This window comes from Adiantum capillus-veneris, chromosome 26 (genome assembly GCF_014529385.1).
Source record: "Adiantum capillus-veneris isolate H3 chromosome 26, ASM1452938v2, whole genome shotgun sequence".
Classification (NCBI taxonomy): Eukaryota; Viridiplantae; Streptophyta; class Polypodiopsida; order Polypodiales; family Pteridaceae; genus Adiantum; species Adiantum capillus-veneris.
Genome location: NC_140956.1, coordinates 25,108,170 through 25,123,979, shown reverse-complemented (window position 1 = coordinate 25,123,979; position 15,810 = coordinate 25,108,170). Strand labels below are relative to the sequence as shown.

The window sequence follows — 15,810 nt, the reverse complement described above, 5'->3', positions numbered from 1 at the left end:
GGGTTTGAACAATAGTCCTTTACATGTAGTGACTCCCCCAAAAAATAAGCCTCTCATGATCAAGGCTTCATGTCTTGATGGAGTACCATAAAGTATGTTTTGTAGATATACATTTAAAGGTCATTCTTTAATGTAGGAACATGCAACAACTCTACTTATCTAATCTATTATGTGCTTTTTGTAGCGAAGATGTAATGTGCTTCAATTGAAAAGGTGGGTCCAATCACTATGAAAATAATAGACCTTCAAATGTCCCCTAACTCTCTTCTTCTCTAAAGCTTGTTTTAGAAAGCCAAAAATTACTTCATACAAACAACCCTTTGTAACTGCACAAATAAGAACTTTTATGCAATGAAAGAATTGCATAACACAAACAGCAAAAGAGGGAACTACACTCAAACATGATACACCCTTGCAATTTTGATTAAACAGAGATATGGGTATCAATAGAAATAATGAGTTGGGATAAATTTGTGTCAACCATGTATACAGTCTATGAATCAATGACAAAGGAAAAAAAATAAGAATGGTTAATGATCTCGCTGTGGGAGATTAGGAAGCCAATGCTTAAAAATAAGGCACAAGAATGATTAGGATGTGATTAGAGCTAATCATCCATGAGAAGGGAATAACTAGCCACACTGGTGGCCAAGCCCCTCCTTGATCAGCGGCCTCGCTTTGAGGCTTTCATTCGAAGTATCATGTAGAAGAGAATCCGGAAAAGGGCAAGGGAAGCAATGATGATTAGAATATTATGCCATATGGGGGTTTGGTGAAGGCCTAAATGTTGTAAGACTGCAAGAGGGGAGAAGGAACAACTTGGTTCATGCTCTTGTGCATTGGAAAAATCATAATCGAAGCACTTGCCCTGGGCCTGCAAAGAGGAGTATTCATTGATGAGGAGCCCATCTAAAGGATACTTGAACATGGAAGTATAGTGCATAAACCTACAATACAGAGGCATGCTCTCACTTGATATGAAGTACCCACTAAATAGAAATGATGCACCTATCCATCCTTGTATCAACGAATTCGCCAACACAAAATCGGGTGCCATCGCACTCACAAACCCCACAAATGAGTTGGCCATCACCAGCACCACCCACACAATCCATAGAAAGTTCAAAAATGCCGATGTAGTCGCACTTAATCCCATGATGTAATACACAGGAAGAGAGTAGAGGAGGGCCAGAAGGAGCATAAAGGGCACAAATATAGAGAGGTTTGCTAGCACATAAGAGGACACCCTATATGCCCCTCTTGATGTCTCCAACACCAGCACACTCCTCTCTTCTAAGAAGATGGGCAAATCCTGAATTGATCCTGATATTAGGAATGTGAGTGTAAATGCAAAAAAGCCTAACCTCTCTGTTATTCCCTTCTCATCCAAGCTCACATCATTGTACATTAGTCCAAGCCCTATGCCTGCCCCTAGAGCGTGCAACATCCTCGCTATCAGCAGCGTGCGTGTGCGAAGTAGATTTCTCAGAAACCGTTGCGCTAGAATCATCGACTCTTGCCATCTGCTGTTAGCAAAGGTTGGCTTCTCCACCACAGCTGGCTTCAGCACTGGCCGCTCCGGAGTGCTGCACTCACTTATCCTAGAAGAGGCGGATGAGATGGAAAAAGTAGAGATGGCGGTCACTGGGCTTGGGCGTCCTAATTCAGGACTGAATGGAGCTGTCTTTTGGTGAATGTTGCAAGCAGCCTCATAATGTGCAAACTCATCAACTAATAACCGAATGGACCCCATATCAAACGGCCACTGAGGAGGCAAGAGAAAACCACTTGCTGCAGGTACAGATTTTGCAAGGAGTGTTCCATTGCTGATGGCTTCTAAAGCATATTCAAGTATGTTAACCTGAGCAGGTATTGTGTGGCCCCCAACTCGGAGGCGGTGATGGAGCATTTTAAGAGAGCCATGGTGGACGACCATCCCATTTGCAAGGAGCAAGAGAGCATTCAACTGCTCAATGATGCGGTAACCAGGCTGATGTATACTGAGGATGATTGTCCGTGAGCGCATTTTCGCCATGTTATGCAGCATTCGAATGACATGGTATGCAGAGCTGCTGTCTAGGCCAGAGGTAGGTTCATCCAGCAGTAAAACCGCGGGGTCATGTATTACATCCACGCCGATCGAAACCCTTCTCCGCTCGCCCCCAGAGATGCCTCTGATATTCTCCCCACCCACCATCGCATCCGCCACATGAGTTAACCCGAGCTCTGCTATCAGAGCAGTAACTTTTTTTGCCTTGTCTGCTGCAGATCCAGAAAGCCGCATGCTTGCACTAAACATGAGTGTCTCCCACACAGTCAGCCGGGGAAAGAGCACATCGCTCTGTGGCACAAAGCCGGATATGTGCCGGAACGCCATGGCGCTCACCTCCTGCTTGTTTACCAAAACTTTGCCAGAGCCAGCAGCAGGATGGCGTTGGCCGCCCAGAACCTCCAGCAAGGTGGACTTACCGGCGCCGCTAGGACCAGCGATTGCAAGGATCTCTCCAGGTCGGGCAATGCAGCTGACATGCTTCAAGATGAGTGATTGTGGAGGTGGATTGGTGCCGTCGGCGGTGGTGCTGCACTGCAGGTTGCTACCGGCCCACAGCCTACCCATGACATTGGATGCAATACAAGGGGCCTCATAGCAGATGTTATGAGCTTCAATCTCAATAGTGCTGCTGCTTTTGGGTGCAAAGGGGTCATCCAGGTCATTGAGAATGGATTCCATAAAGATGCTTTCAAATGCAGGCAAATTAGCTGCTGGGGGGCTCTTGCTGCTTGTCGACGTCGACATGAAGCGATCTGCAGTTGTATAATTATTAGTTATACTCTCATGAAGGCTCTCAAAGCACTGATCATTGACAGAGTAATTATTTGCTTCAGTAGCTGCTGATATTCTCCATGTACTCGGCGATCTATCAGATGTGCGAGTGTAACTCATGCTTGCATATACTGCTTCTGCATGCACAAGCAAGACAACCCGCGATCCCGCATGCAAGCTGCTCTCTCTCTCTCTCTCTCTCTCTAGTCTCGTTCGTGCAATATATCGCTAAGGTTGTTAATCAATCTCTCTCTCTCTCTCTCTCGTGCTCTGCTTACATGCAGCTAGCTGGGGGAATGGTTCTCATCACCCCACAAAGCTTGGATCCGGCGCGCGCCTATACTGCTAATCTCTTCCCTGCTTACCCACTCGAGCCAACCATTTTGGAGCTGAGCTGCCGCCCTTATTGCATGCTAATTGATTTATAGTTAGTAGTGAACCGGCCTCACCATATCTGGCAATTTCAAGATTAACATTGCACCGGACCCTCAAATTGAGGGCTCCTAAATTCTAAAAACCTTTTCTTTTTTTAAAATAGATGAGCCTTGAGGGATTTGTATCAGCAGGTAAAAGATCGCTAATTACAACCAGGCAAGATGCCAAGAGCCTGTACCCATTTCACTCCACATAGATAATTTGATTACAAAAAGAAACCTTGAAATCTAACACTCCCAACTGTTCGTAATATCTTTGCTTGAAAGGCCTAGCACCCTAGCAAACAAGATCATTACAACCTTTAACCCCGGGTTGAGTGTTCAAGCACCATCTAGTCTCTTGCGATAGATGCACACGGAAGTGATGTGCAAAAGTTGGAATAGGGCAATCACCTTTTGTTTGTGGGAGAGAGAGAGAGAGAGAGAGATGGGAAGAGTGTCGAGCTAGGGTTTGAAGCAACGGCGAACTCTATGCGTCGGACTGCTCATTTTTAATCCCTACTCGCAGGTGAACTCTATGCGTCGGATTGCTCGTTTTTTACCCCCGTCTAGTCTCTCGCGATAGATGCACAAGGAAGTGATATGCAAAAGTTGGAATAGGGCAATCACCTTTTGGGGGGGGGGGGGGGGGGAGAGAGAGAGAGAGAGAGAGAGAGAGAGAGATGGGAAGAGTGTCGAGCTAGGGTTTGAAGCAACGGTGAACTCTATGCGTTGGACTGCTCGTTTTTAACCCCTGCTCGCTGGCAACACATCGATCGATAACTACATGCCACTCTCAACATTCAGGTCAGCTATTTGATAGCTTGAGCACCCTCTGCTTTTCAACTCGACCCCAAGGCAGCCGGAGATCCTTGGCCAATGTTCTGAGGATTTTGATATTGCCGTCATGTCTAACTTTCTTAAGGATGCTTTAAACCCTGACATTGAGGTCAAAGGGGAGCATAAGGTCTCCCTAAACTCTATTGTTGTCTGGTCCCAACTTGGGGTATTCAAAGACAAGACTATGGTTATGTTTTCAATTTCCTAACACTCTTGAGATTGAACTTGAAACTGTGGGGAGGCTAGTGATATACTTGAAATGGGGAAATCTAGCTAGCTCATGTTACCATTGTGGAAACCTAGGGCATTTTTCTAAAAACTACCCCACTGTCACTGCAGCTGCTCAACTCGTCCCCTCTTACCCGGGCAGTAAAACTATAATCCCTCAAGAGCAGATCTTTGGGAAAAATTTGTGTAAAGGAGAAAGGGGGAAATCCGTTGTTGCTAGTAACAAACAAGTCGGAGCGTCACCTATGTATGCTAGAACACCTGGTGCTCGACAACCATCTAACCTGCAACCTTTGTTCAAATCTTAACACTGAGAATAATGTGCCATCATCATCAGCAAAATCCTAAAGTTGGAGACAAGGGGAAAAGAGTAGTGCATGTTGATGGCTTCACAACAGCAAGAAAAACCTTCAAATCTAGGGGTTTCTTGTCAACCTACAACTCTCATAACTACTACGAAGCCTTGATGGAGGATGTACCCTCGCCAAAAACTCTTGCAGTAATTGAGAACATCATGGAAACACATGAATCAACGAAAAAAAGCAAGAATCTCCATAGATGAGATTCACCCACCGGGCATACATTTGGAAGTCACTACAAGAGGTTGTGTGCTCTTGTGACGCTTTTAGCGACGGAAATACACTGGGTTTTTATAACCCCCGGCGTCGCTAAGTGCGTCGCTATTAGCGTCGATACGGGGTCGCTATAAGCATCGCTATAGGCGTCGCTATATAGTGACGTCTATAGGGACGTTGCAAAGCCATCAATAGCGACACTTATAGCGACGCTCATAGCGACGCCCAAGATGAAAATGTTTTGGTGGCAGGGCATTCAACCATATTGAATGTTTCATTTGTCTATTTACCTTTTAAAAAAAGTGTAAAGATAAATATAGACCCAAAATAGTCACCCACAAGACAATATAATCATTAACTCCATCATCCATAGTATGTATTGTTTGCAAAATAAAGATACAAAAATGACAAGCGTGAATTGATGAAAGTAAATCAATGACAATTGTACACAGCAGCAAAACACTTGATTGTTAATCATTGCAAATGTAATAGTTACAAACCATTGTCATTATTTAAAAAATATACATGGTTTTCAAAAAGACATAGTTACATGGTCTCATGATACATAAGCTATGACAAAAAGAAACTAATGCTATCTAGCTATGGCTAAACTGACGTCGTCTAATCAGACGTCTCATCGCGTCCAAGCGGCGTATCTGTCGGATTCTGCAAAAAAAAAAAACAATAAGATAGCCTTTTGTAAGTATAAACATATAGCGACGTTTATAAAACAATACAATAAATAGAAAAGAATAAACCCTAATACTAACCATGCCGCCGCGAGAAGTCAGGATGTCTATAAGGGTGTTTAAGCCCTTCCTGCCTGCGTACTCACGCTCGTACGGTGTGGGATCACGTCCTGTAAACAACCACTGTCAAAACATACAAAGAATCCATTATGTTAGAATTTCAAATCCCATAAACCCTGACCTATCGAACATAGATGCGAAAACTTACAAAATCGGCCTCAAATGATGCCCACCCGCAGCTCCCCAAGTGGTGCGAGAGCTCCTTGCCTCTACTCGCGCTCTGGCTGCCTCCTTTTGTTGCTTCCACTTGTCGGGATTCTCGCGCGCTTCTTTCTTTGCATGCTTCCAATCTTCTTTGGCCAGCCAATCTGGTCTGTTCCACCCATGCTTGATTGCTTTTTGCACTTTGGAACGCTTATACTTGCAGTATTCGCGCATTCGAACCTTCATCACATCTTCATTGAAGCGGTCATCCCGTGTTGGAACGGCAAACTCGTCATGAAGCATGCTAATGACTCTGTCTTTTAATTCATTCGGTACTTCACTCCAGGTGTTTAGTATGTAGTGTCTAAACACCTGAGAGCAAAGACCGCGCATGCGCGAAATCACCTTCTTGCCTTCATCATCGAAGATGATGCCGCCACTGAAGTCGACGGAGTAAGGCAAGCCCTCTCGCCGTTGACGCGTGAACCTGGATGTCTCGGCAGGGGTCTCTAGCGGCGTGTCAACGGGGGTACGGATGCCAGGTGTCTCCACTAGAGTCTGAGCCAAGAAGCGAGGAGTATCCACTGGAGTGACTTCTGGAGGAGTAGCTAGAGGTGTGTAGCTCTGGGGAACGGCAGTTAGACACGCAAAACCTGGTGTACATGGCGATGCCGTGGCTAGTGTCGGGACGGGCAAAGAAGGGGAGAGTAAAGAGCCTCGTCGAACACGAGGCGGTGTCGAAGCATCGGTGGCGCCACCCCCACAACAACCGCCACCACTAGAGCATCGGTGCCTAAACGAGTGTGAAGATCGTCTCGTCGACACCGAAGCTTCGGAGCGCGCTGAGGACTCCGAAACAGAGGGAGATGCGGATGGAGTAGAAACGCGCGATGGTGCGCCAGAGCAATGACGCTCCACGTACCACTGTCTCTGCTAGGTTGACAAAGAAGAAATAAACTCCTCATCATCCATACGTGCATTAAACACACGAACATTTAAACTTAATATTGAATGAATGGAGTAGAAAACATGGACAAGTAGATAGAGAGAGAGAGAGAGAGAGAGAGAGAGAGGAGGTGCTCGTCATCTCTGCTTATGAGAACATACATAGAGCATACGTACCTGGAATGGACGCAAAGACCATTAAATACAATGACGCAAATACTTAAAGAGCCGGAGAATCATACAAGAACTTGAATGTGCTTGTTGTTGGGGTATAAAGCCCAATGTGGTCGCCCAGGTAAGTGGGCAGGCCGCCAGGTATGTACACATATTCTTTTGTAAAAACCTAATAAGAACTCACTATGCTCTACACATTACAGTAGAGCAAGTTCACCATATCATCGTGCTCTTCTTCTCGCACTCTCTCTCGCGTCGCACTTCCGCTCGTACTCCTTCAACTGGTATCAGAGCTCAGATCGAGGCTCGGGGCAGCACTGCAGGAGGCTAGAGTCACCAACTCAGATTGGAGTGAAATTCGACAGGCGAAGACACGGCCCCAAATCTTGTGGGCTCGCCCGAAGGGCTCGGTGTTATCAGAATTTCATTCTGAGGTCATCTCGGCCACCGTTCGGCTTCGACAAAGGTCTACGCAGGCCATTTTCGACTACGTGGTCTCGACGGGTGCATATCCGACTCTGCAAATTTGGGGTTTTCCACCTAGGACTGCAGGTGCTGAGGATATCGACACTCCCAGAGTGTTGATTTGTGGCTGTCTACACATCGAAGGACGGCTCACAGTTCTTGGAGACGTGTCACATACGACACGGGCGTATCTACACACAGACTGTAGGCGACATCCACTAGTTCATCAGGTAGCTTGTGTTTGCTGCTTGATATTCCAGATTTCATCCTGACATTGCAGGTACTTCCACATGGGATGTATTGTCAGAGATGATGTATGTCTGTTGAGGGTTTGCTGGCTGTGAGTCACGCAGCAAACAACCGTTGTAGCGGTTACAACATAAAGTGGGAAATCTATGGATGTATGACTTTGTGGGAAGTCTATGTACTGTCAGATTTACTGCACCCTTTGTTGAGGGTCGAGTGAGGTTTTATTGAGCTGGGGGATTCTCGAATGTTGAGATCCTTTCGGTGATACAGGTCTTGGAGCGATCCCTCGAGCACCCTTAGATAGGCAGCTAGGATGTATTGACTGTGAGTTAGACAGTTGGGATTGCATCTTTGCTTTACTACCGTTGAGGCATTGTCGCAGTCTATGCTTACAGGACAGTGACAGGACAGTCAGAGACAGTACAAGTGCAGGACAGGTTTTCCCACAGCTTACAGTGTTAGAGAGACAATGGTTTTTTGAGCTATTTTTTGGTTTGTTTTTTAGTACACCATAGCCATTTTACAAAGGAGACTCTGCCAAAATTTCTGCAAAATCTGAAGCTTTCTTGGTTCATTTGACAGGTTGATATTGGTTTACAGGTCAGTTTACAGGGGAAACTCTGCCAATTTTTCCCAGGAAAGTAAACTACTGTGAAGCGTAGCTATGGCTGGATCACAGGACACTGCTCTTTACAATATCAAGAAGCTGGATGGAACCAATTTCCCATTGTGGAAGAAGCAGATTTGGCACGTGTTGGTACAAAAGAAGCAGATAAAACCTATAAAGCTCAAGGGGATAAAACCAGAAGATATGGACGAAGATGAATGGAGCGAAATGGATGAATTGGCACTTCCTACCATTATGCTGACTTTGGCAGAAAGCGTTTACTTCAATGTAGTAGACGAGATGTCGGCTTATCAAGCATGGTTAAAGCTGAGTGATCTTTATGAGAAGCAGAGTGCAGCTTCACAGGTATACTGGCTTAAGAAGCTTGTTGACTTGAAGATAAAAGAAGGGACACCTATGTCCAATCATCTGAATGAATTCAACAAAATCTATAGTTAGTTGTCAGCTCAAGGTGTCAAGTTTGATGAACCTATTAGAGCTATGTTCCAGTTGATCACATTGCCAGAAAGTTGGGACACTTTTTGCACAGCTTTGAGTAATTCTGCACCTCCAGATGGTTTGAACATAGCAGGTGTAGAAGGAAGTTGGCTTACTGAAGAAACCAATAGAAAGACAATGGACAAAGGCAAAGGAACAACCTTAGTTGTCAAGGGAAAGACCAAAGAAAAGTACAAAGGTGGAAAGAGGAATCAGTCTCATAGCAAGTCCCGCAGTGCTAAAGGCAAGAGTGACATAGAATGCTACCATTGTGGCAAGAAGGGTCACATGAAAAGAGACTGCAGAGAATGGAAAGCAGAAAAAGGCAAAGAGAAAGCTGAAGACCATGGTGAGAAGAACAAGTCCTCAATGAAGATTCAAGAAATAAATGTGACAAACACTGTTGCAGAGGATGACAGTCTAGTGTCAGGAGACATCTCCTTCTTGAAGAATACAATGGATTCAGCTCTTCTTACAGCATCTGATAGAAATGCACTGAGTGACTGGATTATAGACTCAGGGGCATCACTTCATGTGTCTCCTAACAAGGAGTGGTTTACCTCTTATGTGACCACTAAAGATCATGTTCGGCTAGGCAATGGGCAGACATGTGAGATCTTAGGTGTTGGAGATATTCAATTGAAGTTTCAGAATGGCTCTTCTTTCACGCTGAAGAATGTGAGACATGTTCCCGCAATTACAAAGAGCTTGATCAGCACAGGTTTACTTGATGATGCTGGCTACGTCACCACTTTTTGACAGAACATGTGGAAGATATCCAAGGGTTCTATGACAGTAGCACATGGAGTAAAGTCTGGAGGACTTTACATGATTTATGTATCAAATGTCTCTAAAAATGTAATCAATGTAACCGAGCAGCCGAACGTTTCTTTGTGGCATAGCCGGTTAGGACATATGTCCAAGAAGAGAATGGAAATCTTATCTCGTTCTGGTTATTTGCCTAGCTTTTCATTTAATGATTTTGAATTCTGTGAACATTATCTGTATGGTAAGAAAACACAGCAGCCACATAAGCATAGAAGCAGTAGAAGAGATACACAGTTGGCACTTGTTCATAGTGATTTGTGTGGACCTATGCCTAACCTATCTCTAGGGGGAGCTTCTTACTTTATGACATTTATAGATGATTACTCAAGGAAAGCATGGGTTAACTTTCTCAAGCACAAGGATTAAGTGTTTAGTGTTTTCAAAACGTTTGTGACACTTGTGGAGAATCAGAGTGGCAAGAAGCTTAAATGCTTACGCGCTGACAATGGTGGAGAGTATGTTTCAAAGGCCTTTCAGGACTTTTGTGAGTCAAAAGGTATAAAACGTGAACTTACTGCTCCTTACAATTCTCCTCAAAATGGTGTTGCTGAGAGGATGAATAGGACCATACAAGAGAAGGTCAGAAGTATGTTGTCTAATGCACAGCTGCCAAATGGGTTTTGGGATGAAGCTGTATCAACAGCTGTTCATCTTGTAAATAGATCTCCTAGCAAGGTTTTGCATAAGGATTCAGTGCCAGAGATGGTATGGTCAGGCAAAATGCCCTCATACAAGCATCTCAGAGTCTTTGGTTGTGAGGCATATACTCACGTTCCAAAGGAATTTAGGAACAAACTTGAGCCAAAGAGTAGAAAGTGCATCTTTCTAGGCTATGGTAATTCTGGTGAGATGGGGTACAGACTTTGGGATCCCGAATCCAGAAAGGTTGTCCGCAGCAATGATGTTCACTTTAATGAATCCAAATATCATTCTAAACCAGAGAGGGTTGAGGAGATTAGAAGAGTTGTCTTCCAAGAAGATGGACCTGCACGTGCAAGACAAAATGTCAGGGCTCAAGAGGAGCAAGGACAGGATAGAGTGGAACCACAGGTTGTGGCTAAGCCTGAGCCACCTATTGTGCGTAGATCTAGACGTGTCACGCGACCTCCTGATAGGTTTGTTCCATATATGAACTATGTCATGTTGACTGATTGCAATGAACCTTCATGTTACAAGGAAGCAGTGCAAATGAAGGACTCCGGGAATTGGCAATTGGCCATGCAGTCAGAGATGACAGCTCTGCATAACAACAAGACATGGAAGCTAGTTAAATTACCACATGGCAAAAAGGCTCTACCTTGTAAATGGGTTTACAGGTATAAGATCACCGCTCATGATAGTCAGCCAAAGTACAAAGCAAGGCTTGTTTCCAAGGGCTTTAAGCAAGAACAAGGCATTGACTTTGATGAAGTCTTCTCTCCGGTGGTCAAGATGACTACATTGAGATGCTTTCTTGCATTGGTTGCCATATTAGATTTGGTGTTGCACCAAATGGATGTCAAGACAGCGTTCTTGCATGGTGATTTAGATGTGGAAATTTACATGCAACAGCCAGAAGGGTTTGTTGAGAAAGGCAAGGAAGATTGGGTATGCCAGTTGTTAAAGAGTCTTTATGGCTTTAAACAATCACCGAGGGCATGGTACCATAAATTCCACAAGTTTATGCTTTCTCAAGGCTACAAACATAGTGAGTTTGATCACTGTCTATATACAAAGAAGGCTAAGGATGGTAGTTGGTTGATCCTTATTTTGTATGTGGATGACATGTTGATTGCTGGCAAGCACTTGGAAGAAATTTCAGCTTTGAAGTCAAAGATGGCAAAATCGTTTGACATGAAAGACATGGGTGAGGCAAGTCATATACTTGGTATGTGCATTGAGAGAGACAGATCAAAGAAGTTGATTTGGTTATCTCAAACAGAGTATATTGACAAGGTTTTGCAACGTTTCAATATGGAGAAGGGAAAGGCACTGAGTGTTCTATTGCCACCATATGTGAAACTTAGCAAACAAGATTGTCCTGTGTCTAAGGAAGAATAGGCTGAAATGGATAAGATTCCATATGCGTCTGCAGTGGATAGTTTGATGTATGCAATGATTGCTACTCGCCCAGACATTGCATTTGCAGTGGGAGTAGTAAGTCGATACATGTCAAACCCAGGCAAGAAACATTGGGAGGCAGTGAAAGGAATATTGAGATACCTGAAAGCTACAAAGAGTATGCGTATATGCTATGGGAGTCAAGAGCTAAGTGTAAAGGGTTTTACAGACTCATATTATGCAGGTGACTTAGACAACCGAAGGTCTACGTCAGGGTATGTCTCTACATTGGCTGGTGGAGCTGTATCATGGCGTTCTAGATTACAAGATTGTGTTACTCAGTCTACTACAGAGGCTGAATATGTTGCAGCATCAGAGGCATGCAAAGAATCAATTTGGCTTAATCGACTAGTAACAGATTTGGGAATCAAAGAAGAGATGCATGTGTTATATTGTGATAGTCAAAGTGCTATACAATTGGCTCGCAATCCAGTTTATCACTCAAAGACAAAGCATGTGGATGTGAAGTATCATTTCATTAGGGAAATGCTCGAGGATAAGCAACTTCAGCTTGTCAAAGTTCACACCACAAAAAATCCTGCTGATCTACTTACAAAAGGACTTCCCTCAGAGAGCTTTGTGCATTTTCGCAAGCAGTTAGGTGTAGGGTAGTACATCACTTCTCTACATCTCTTGTATATTAGCTTGTATAGTAGCTTCTCTCACACTTAATGTACCACATTGGACTTTAAGTGGGAGGTTGTTGGGGTATAAAGCCCAATGTGGTCGCCCAGGTAAGTGGGCGGGCCGCCAGGTATGTACACATATTCTTTTGTAAAAACCTAATAAGAACTCACTATGCTCTACACATTACAGTAGAGCGAGTTCACTAAGCTTTGGAATGTTCAAAGGCTAGCAACAATAGAAAGCAGCCTTCTTCTATTCAACTTGAGTGATGGAAGAGGCAAGTGCATAACTCTGAATTTACAAAACGGAGAAAAATTGTTGAAATACAATATTTATGGCTTTAAGAGATCTCTCTCTCTCATCCTCGCATAGCTCAGCATAAATTCCTATATCTATATAGAGCTCTCCGTTTAAACACATGTCCTCTGTTTCAGTTTGTAGATCCTCTGCATGCACCCCATAGAGAGTAGCACGTTGATGTTCGTCTGGCACCACCTCCACGGCTTCTGACTGAGCATCTTCTCTGATCTCCTCCATTGATGCCGCTGTGATTGGCACATGGTAGCCTTCATACGTCCGTGCACTACGAGGGGCTACCTCTATGATGTAGCACCAGTTTGATGCAGAGTTTGTGGAATGAAATATCACTTGCTAGAGCCACATAACTTACATGAGAGCTTCCAAGCACATAAATTCTAAAACACACATTAACTATTTAAATACTTACTTGTTCACAATGCTCGGGTAGTACAAAAGTGTCTCTTAGGTCAGTCCATTTGTTAGTTGAATCCACCTCAAGAAAACCAGACTCTCCTTCACGCACAGTAGCGTTGCGACCTCCATGATTATCTTAAACCATTGCACGTCGAACAAGTCGACAAAAAATCCTCTATAATCGATCCTCAAAATCTCTTGTAGCATGCCGAAGTAAGTGAGTTCAGCCACCACAGGATCTGCATCAGAGGACCCTCATCGACTAGACTGTTCAAATTTTGCCATGATTCCACAATCTTGAGTAAAACATTTTTTGTCGATCCGTTCCATTCTAAAATGTCGACCTTTACACCATGCTTCCGTGTATGACTTATACTACAACCAACAAAGATTATGAGTGGCCGTTCAAACATCTAGAAAGTTACTAGTCGTACATTGCAAACTTACCTTGGTCGCGCAACCCCTAGAGTACTCCCACTCTTCCTCAATCACTTCTTCACCGCACTGTTGTGCGCTTTTCAATTGGTTGTGCAACCATCTTAAGCTCATGAATGTTGGTAGGCTCTCCAGACCCGTCGGATAGTGCATCGGTGGTCGTTTTCCTCGTCTCCACTCGATCCTTGCCCTTTGTTGCTCTTGCTTTGCATCCTCATATTGTGAAATCCACTTCTGCATGACTGGATTGTGAAGCATGCAAAATCGGTTGATTTTAGCCTCTAGATCTTCCGTCATCTTCTTCTCAACACCGAGATTGTACATGACAATTCTAGATATGTGCTCATCATCTATGGTTCGCCATAGCGTATCCCGGGCTTTATCAAATCCGTCTAACCACTCTCCAATGTACACTAGGGACTCTGATACCAGCCAACCTTCTGCCATGCTACCCTCCGGACGTGCCTTCTGACGCACATATCCCTTGAGCGTTCTCATGAAACGTTCTAAAAAGAACATCCATCTGGAATGTACTGTGCCGGCAAATTCCACCTCATCAACTATGTGAACAAGAAGATGCACCGGAATGGTTAGCATGGTAGTAGGAAAATGTTTCTCAAACATGCACACAACCTCCGCAACGTTTAGTTTGGCAAATGGTATGGAGTCTACGTTGATCTCCTTTTGTGAGATCCATTGCACCAACTTCGCAAGTTTGTAGATTGTGTTACTGACGTCAAGAGACAAAAATCCCTCAATGGAAACCGGTAAAATAAACTTCAAAACACCTGCAGCAATGATATTAAAGTCCACACACAAATTTGTTACACAATTCTCACTATGATATACTCCACTATGAACATACCTGATGCCAGTCGTGTGACTTCAAACTAGTAATCTTTCCTTCTTTAGTAAAACACGCTCGGAGCGAGTGCATTCCGCCAGTGGGGGTCCGCAAAGATCGAATGGTCTCTTTTACTTTGCGTTCTTGGGCTCCTGTGAAAATCCATGGTGCTTTAGGGAGTTTTATCGATCCATCGGACGCTGTTTACGGCCAATATTGCTCCATACGATCCACATTTCTAAGGTCAGCTCTGGCTCTCAAAGTATCTTTCTTGCCGATCAGATGGTCCCATAGTAGATTACCCACATTCTTGAATATGTGCATTGGATCGAGCAAGTGATTGATCATGAGTCAGGGCCAGTATGGTAACTCGTACCATAGAGATAGTCTCTTTATCCCTGGGGGCAATCTGTCATCACACATCTCCTTCTGCTGTAACCATGCTTGTGCAGACATCCTCGGTGGCTCTCTTCCCAAAAAGCCGTCGCGTAACACATGATTGTCTGAAAGATACGCTTGATGACCTTCGTAGATTTGTTTCTTCAGTGAGGGCGCCCTACGTGCATTCAGTCTAGGTCCACATGTGACACATGCTCTGTATGCGCTTGTTTGAAGCTCTGCATGTATACACATGATAATAGATCAGCTTGAGAAAAACCAAGATTTACAGTGTCTAAGTGAGGAGTGTAAATAGATCACCTGAGCATTCTGTTACTCCGGGATAGTCATGCATGGTGCCACATTAGAATTCCTCTGATCAAAGCATTCCGTCGACCTGTGTGTCGGCTCATATCCACCACCTCTATGCCAATCCACAATTGTTGTAGCTCTTCCAATAGTGGACGAAGATACACATCCATATTCTTCACTTTATATCGCCCTGGCACAATCAAGCTTAGCCATAGATGCCCCTTCTTCGTAGTCAACCATGGGGGAATGTTGTAGTTGACGATGAAAACGGGCCATACACTGTAAGATGTTGATCTTTGACCAAATGGATTTACGCCATCCATAGCCGGGCCTACGAGCTTCCCTGGCAAAATTCGACCATGTTCCATCTATATGTTTCCAGGTTGCACAATGTGCAGGAATCCGTAGCACACCATCCGAAGATTTATTCTCCTCATGCCATGATGCTAGGGCGGCCATGGACTTACATTCGAAGAAATGCTTGATGCGAGGAAGCAGAGGAAAATGTCGCAAAACCTTTTGCGGAATTTTTGTTCCGTGGAGATCTACTCGATATCTTTCGGAATCACATTTTGGACACTTCTCCATGTCTATGTATTCCCCTCTGAAAAGAATGCAGTCATTAGGACAAGCGTGGATCGAATTGTAATCCATCCCCAAGTTTCGCAAAATCTTTCTTGCTTCCTCTTGGAAATCTGGCATCACATTATCAGCTGGTAGTATGTGCTCTTTGAGCAATCTACACAACATAAAAATACGGTATAATTGTGTAAAAATCTATCAGATCATTATACATTTAGA

The 15,810-nt window shown here is 44.1% G+C and overlaps 1 pseudogene; it reads right to left on the bottom strand.

The window, feature by feature from the left end:
- Positions 1-483: 483 nt before the first annotated feature.
- LOC147423148 (ABC transporter G family member 4 pseudogene) lies at positions 484-3,212 on the bottom strand (annotated as a pseudogene).
- Positions 3,213-15,810: the final 12,598 nt, after the last annotated feature.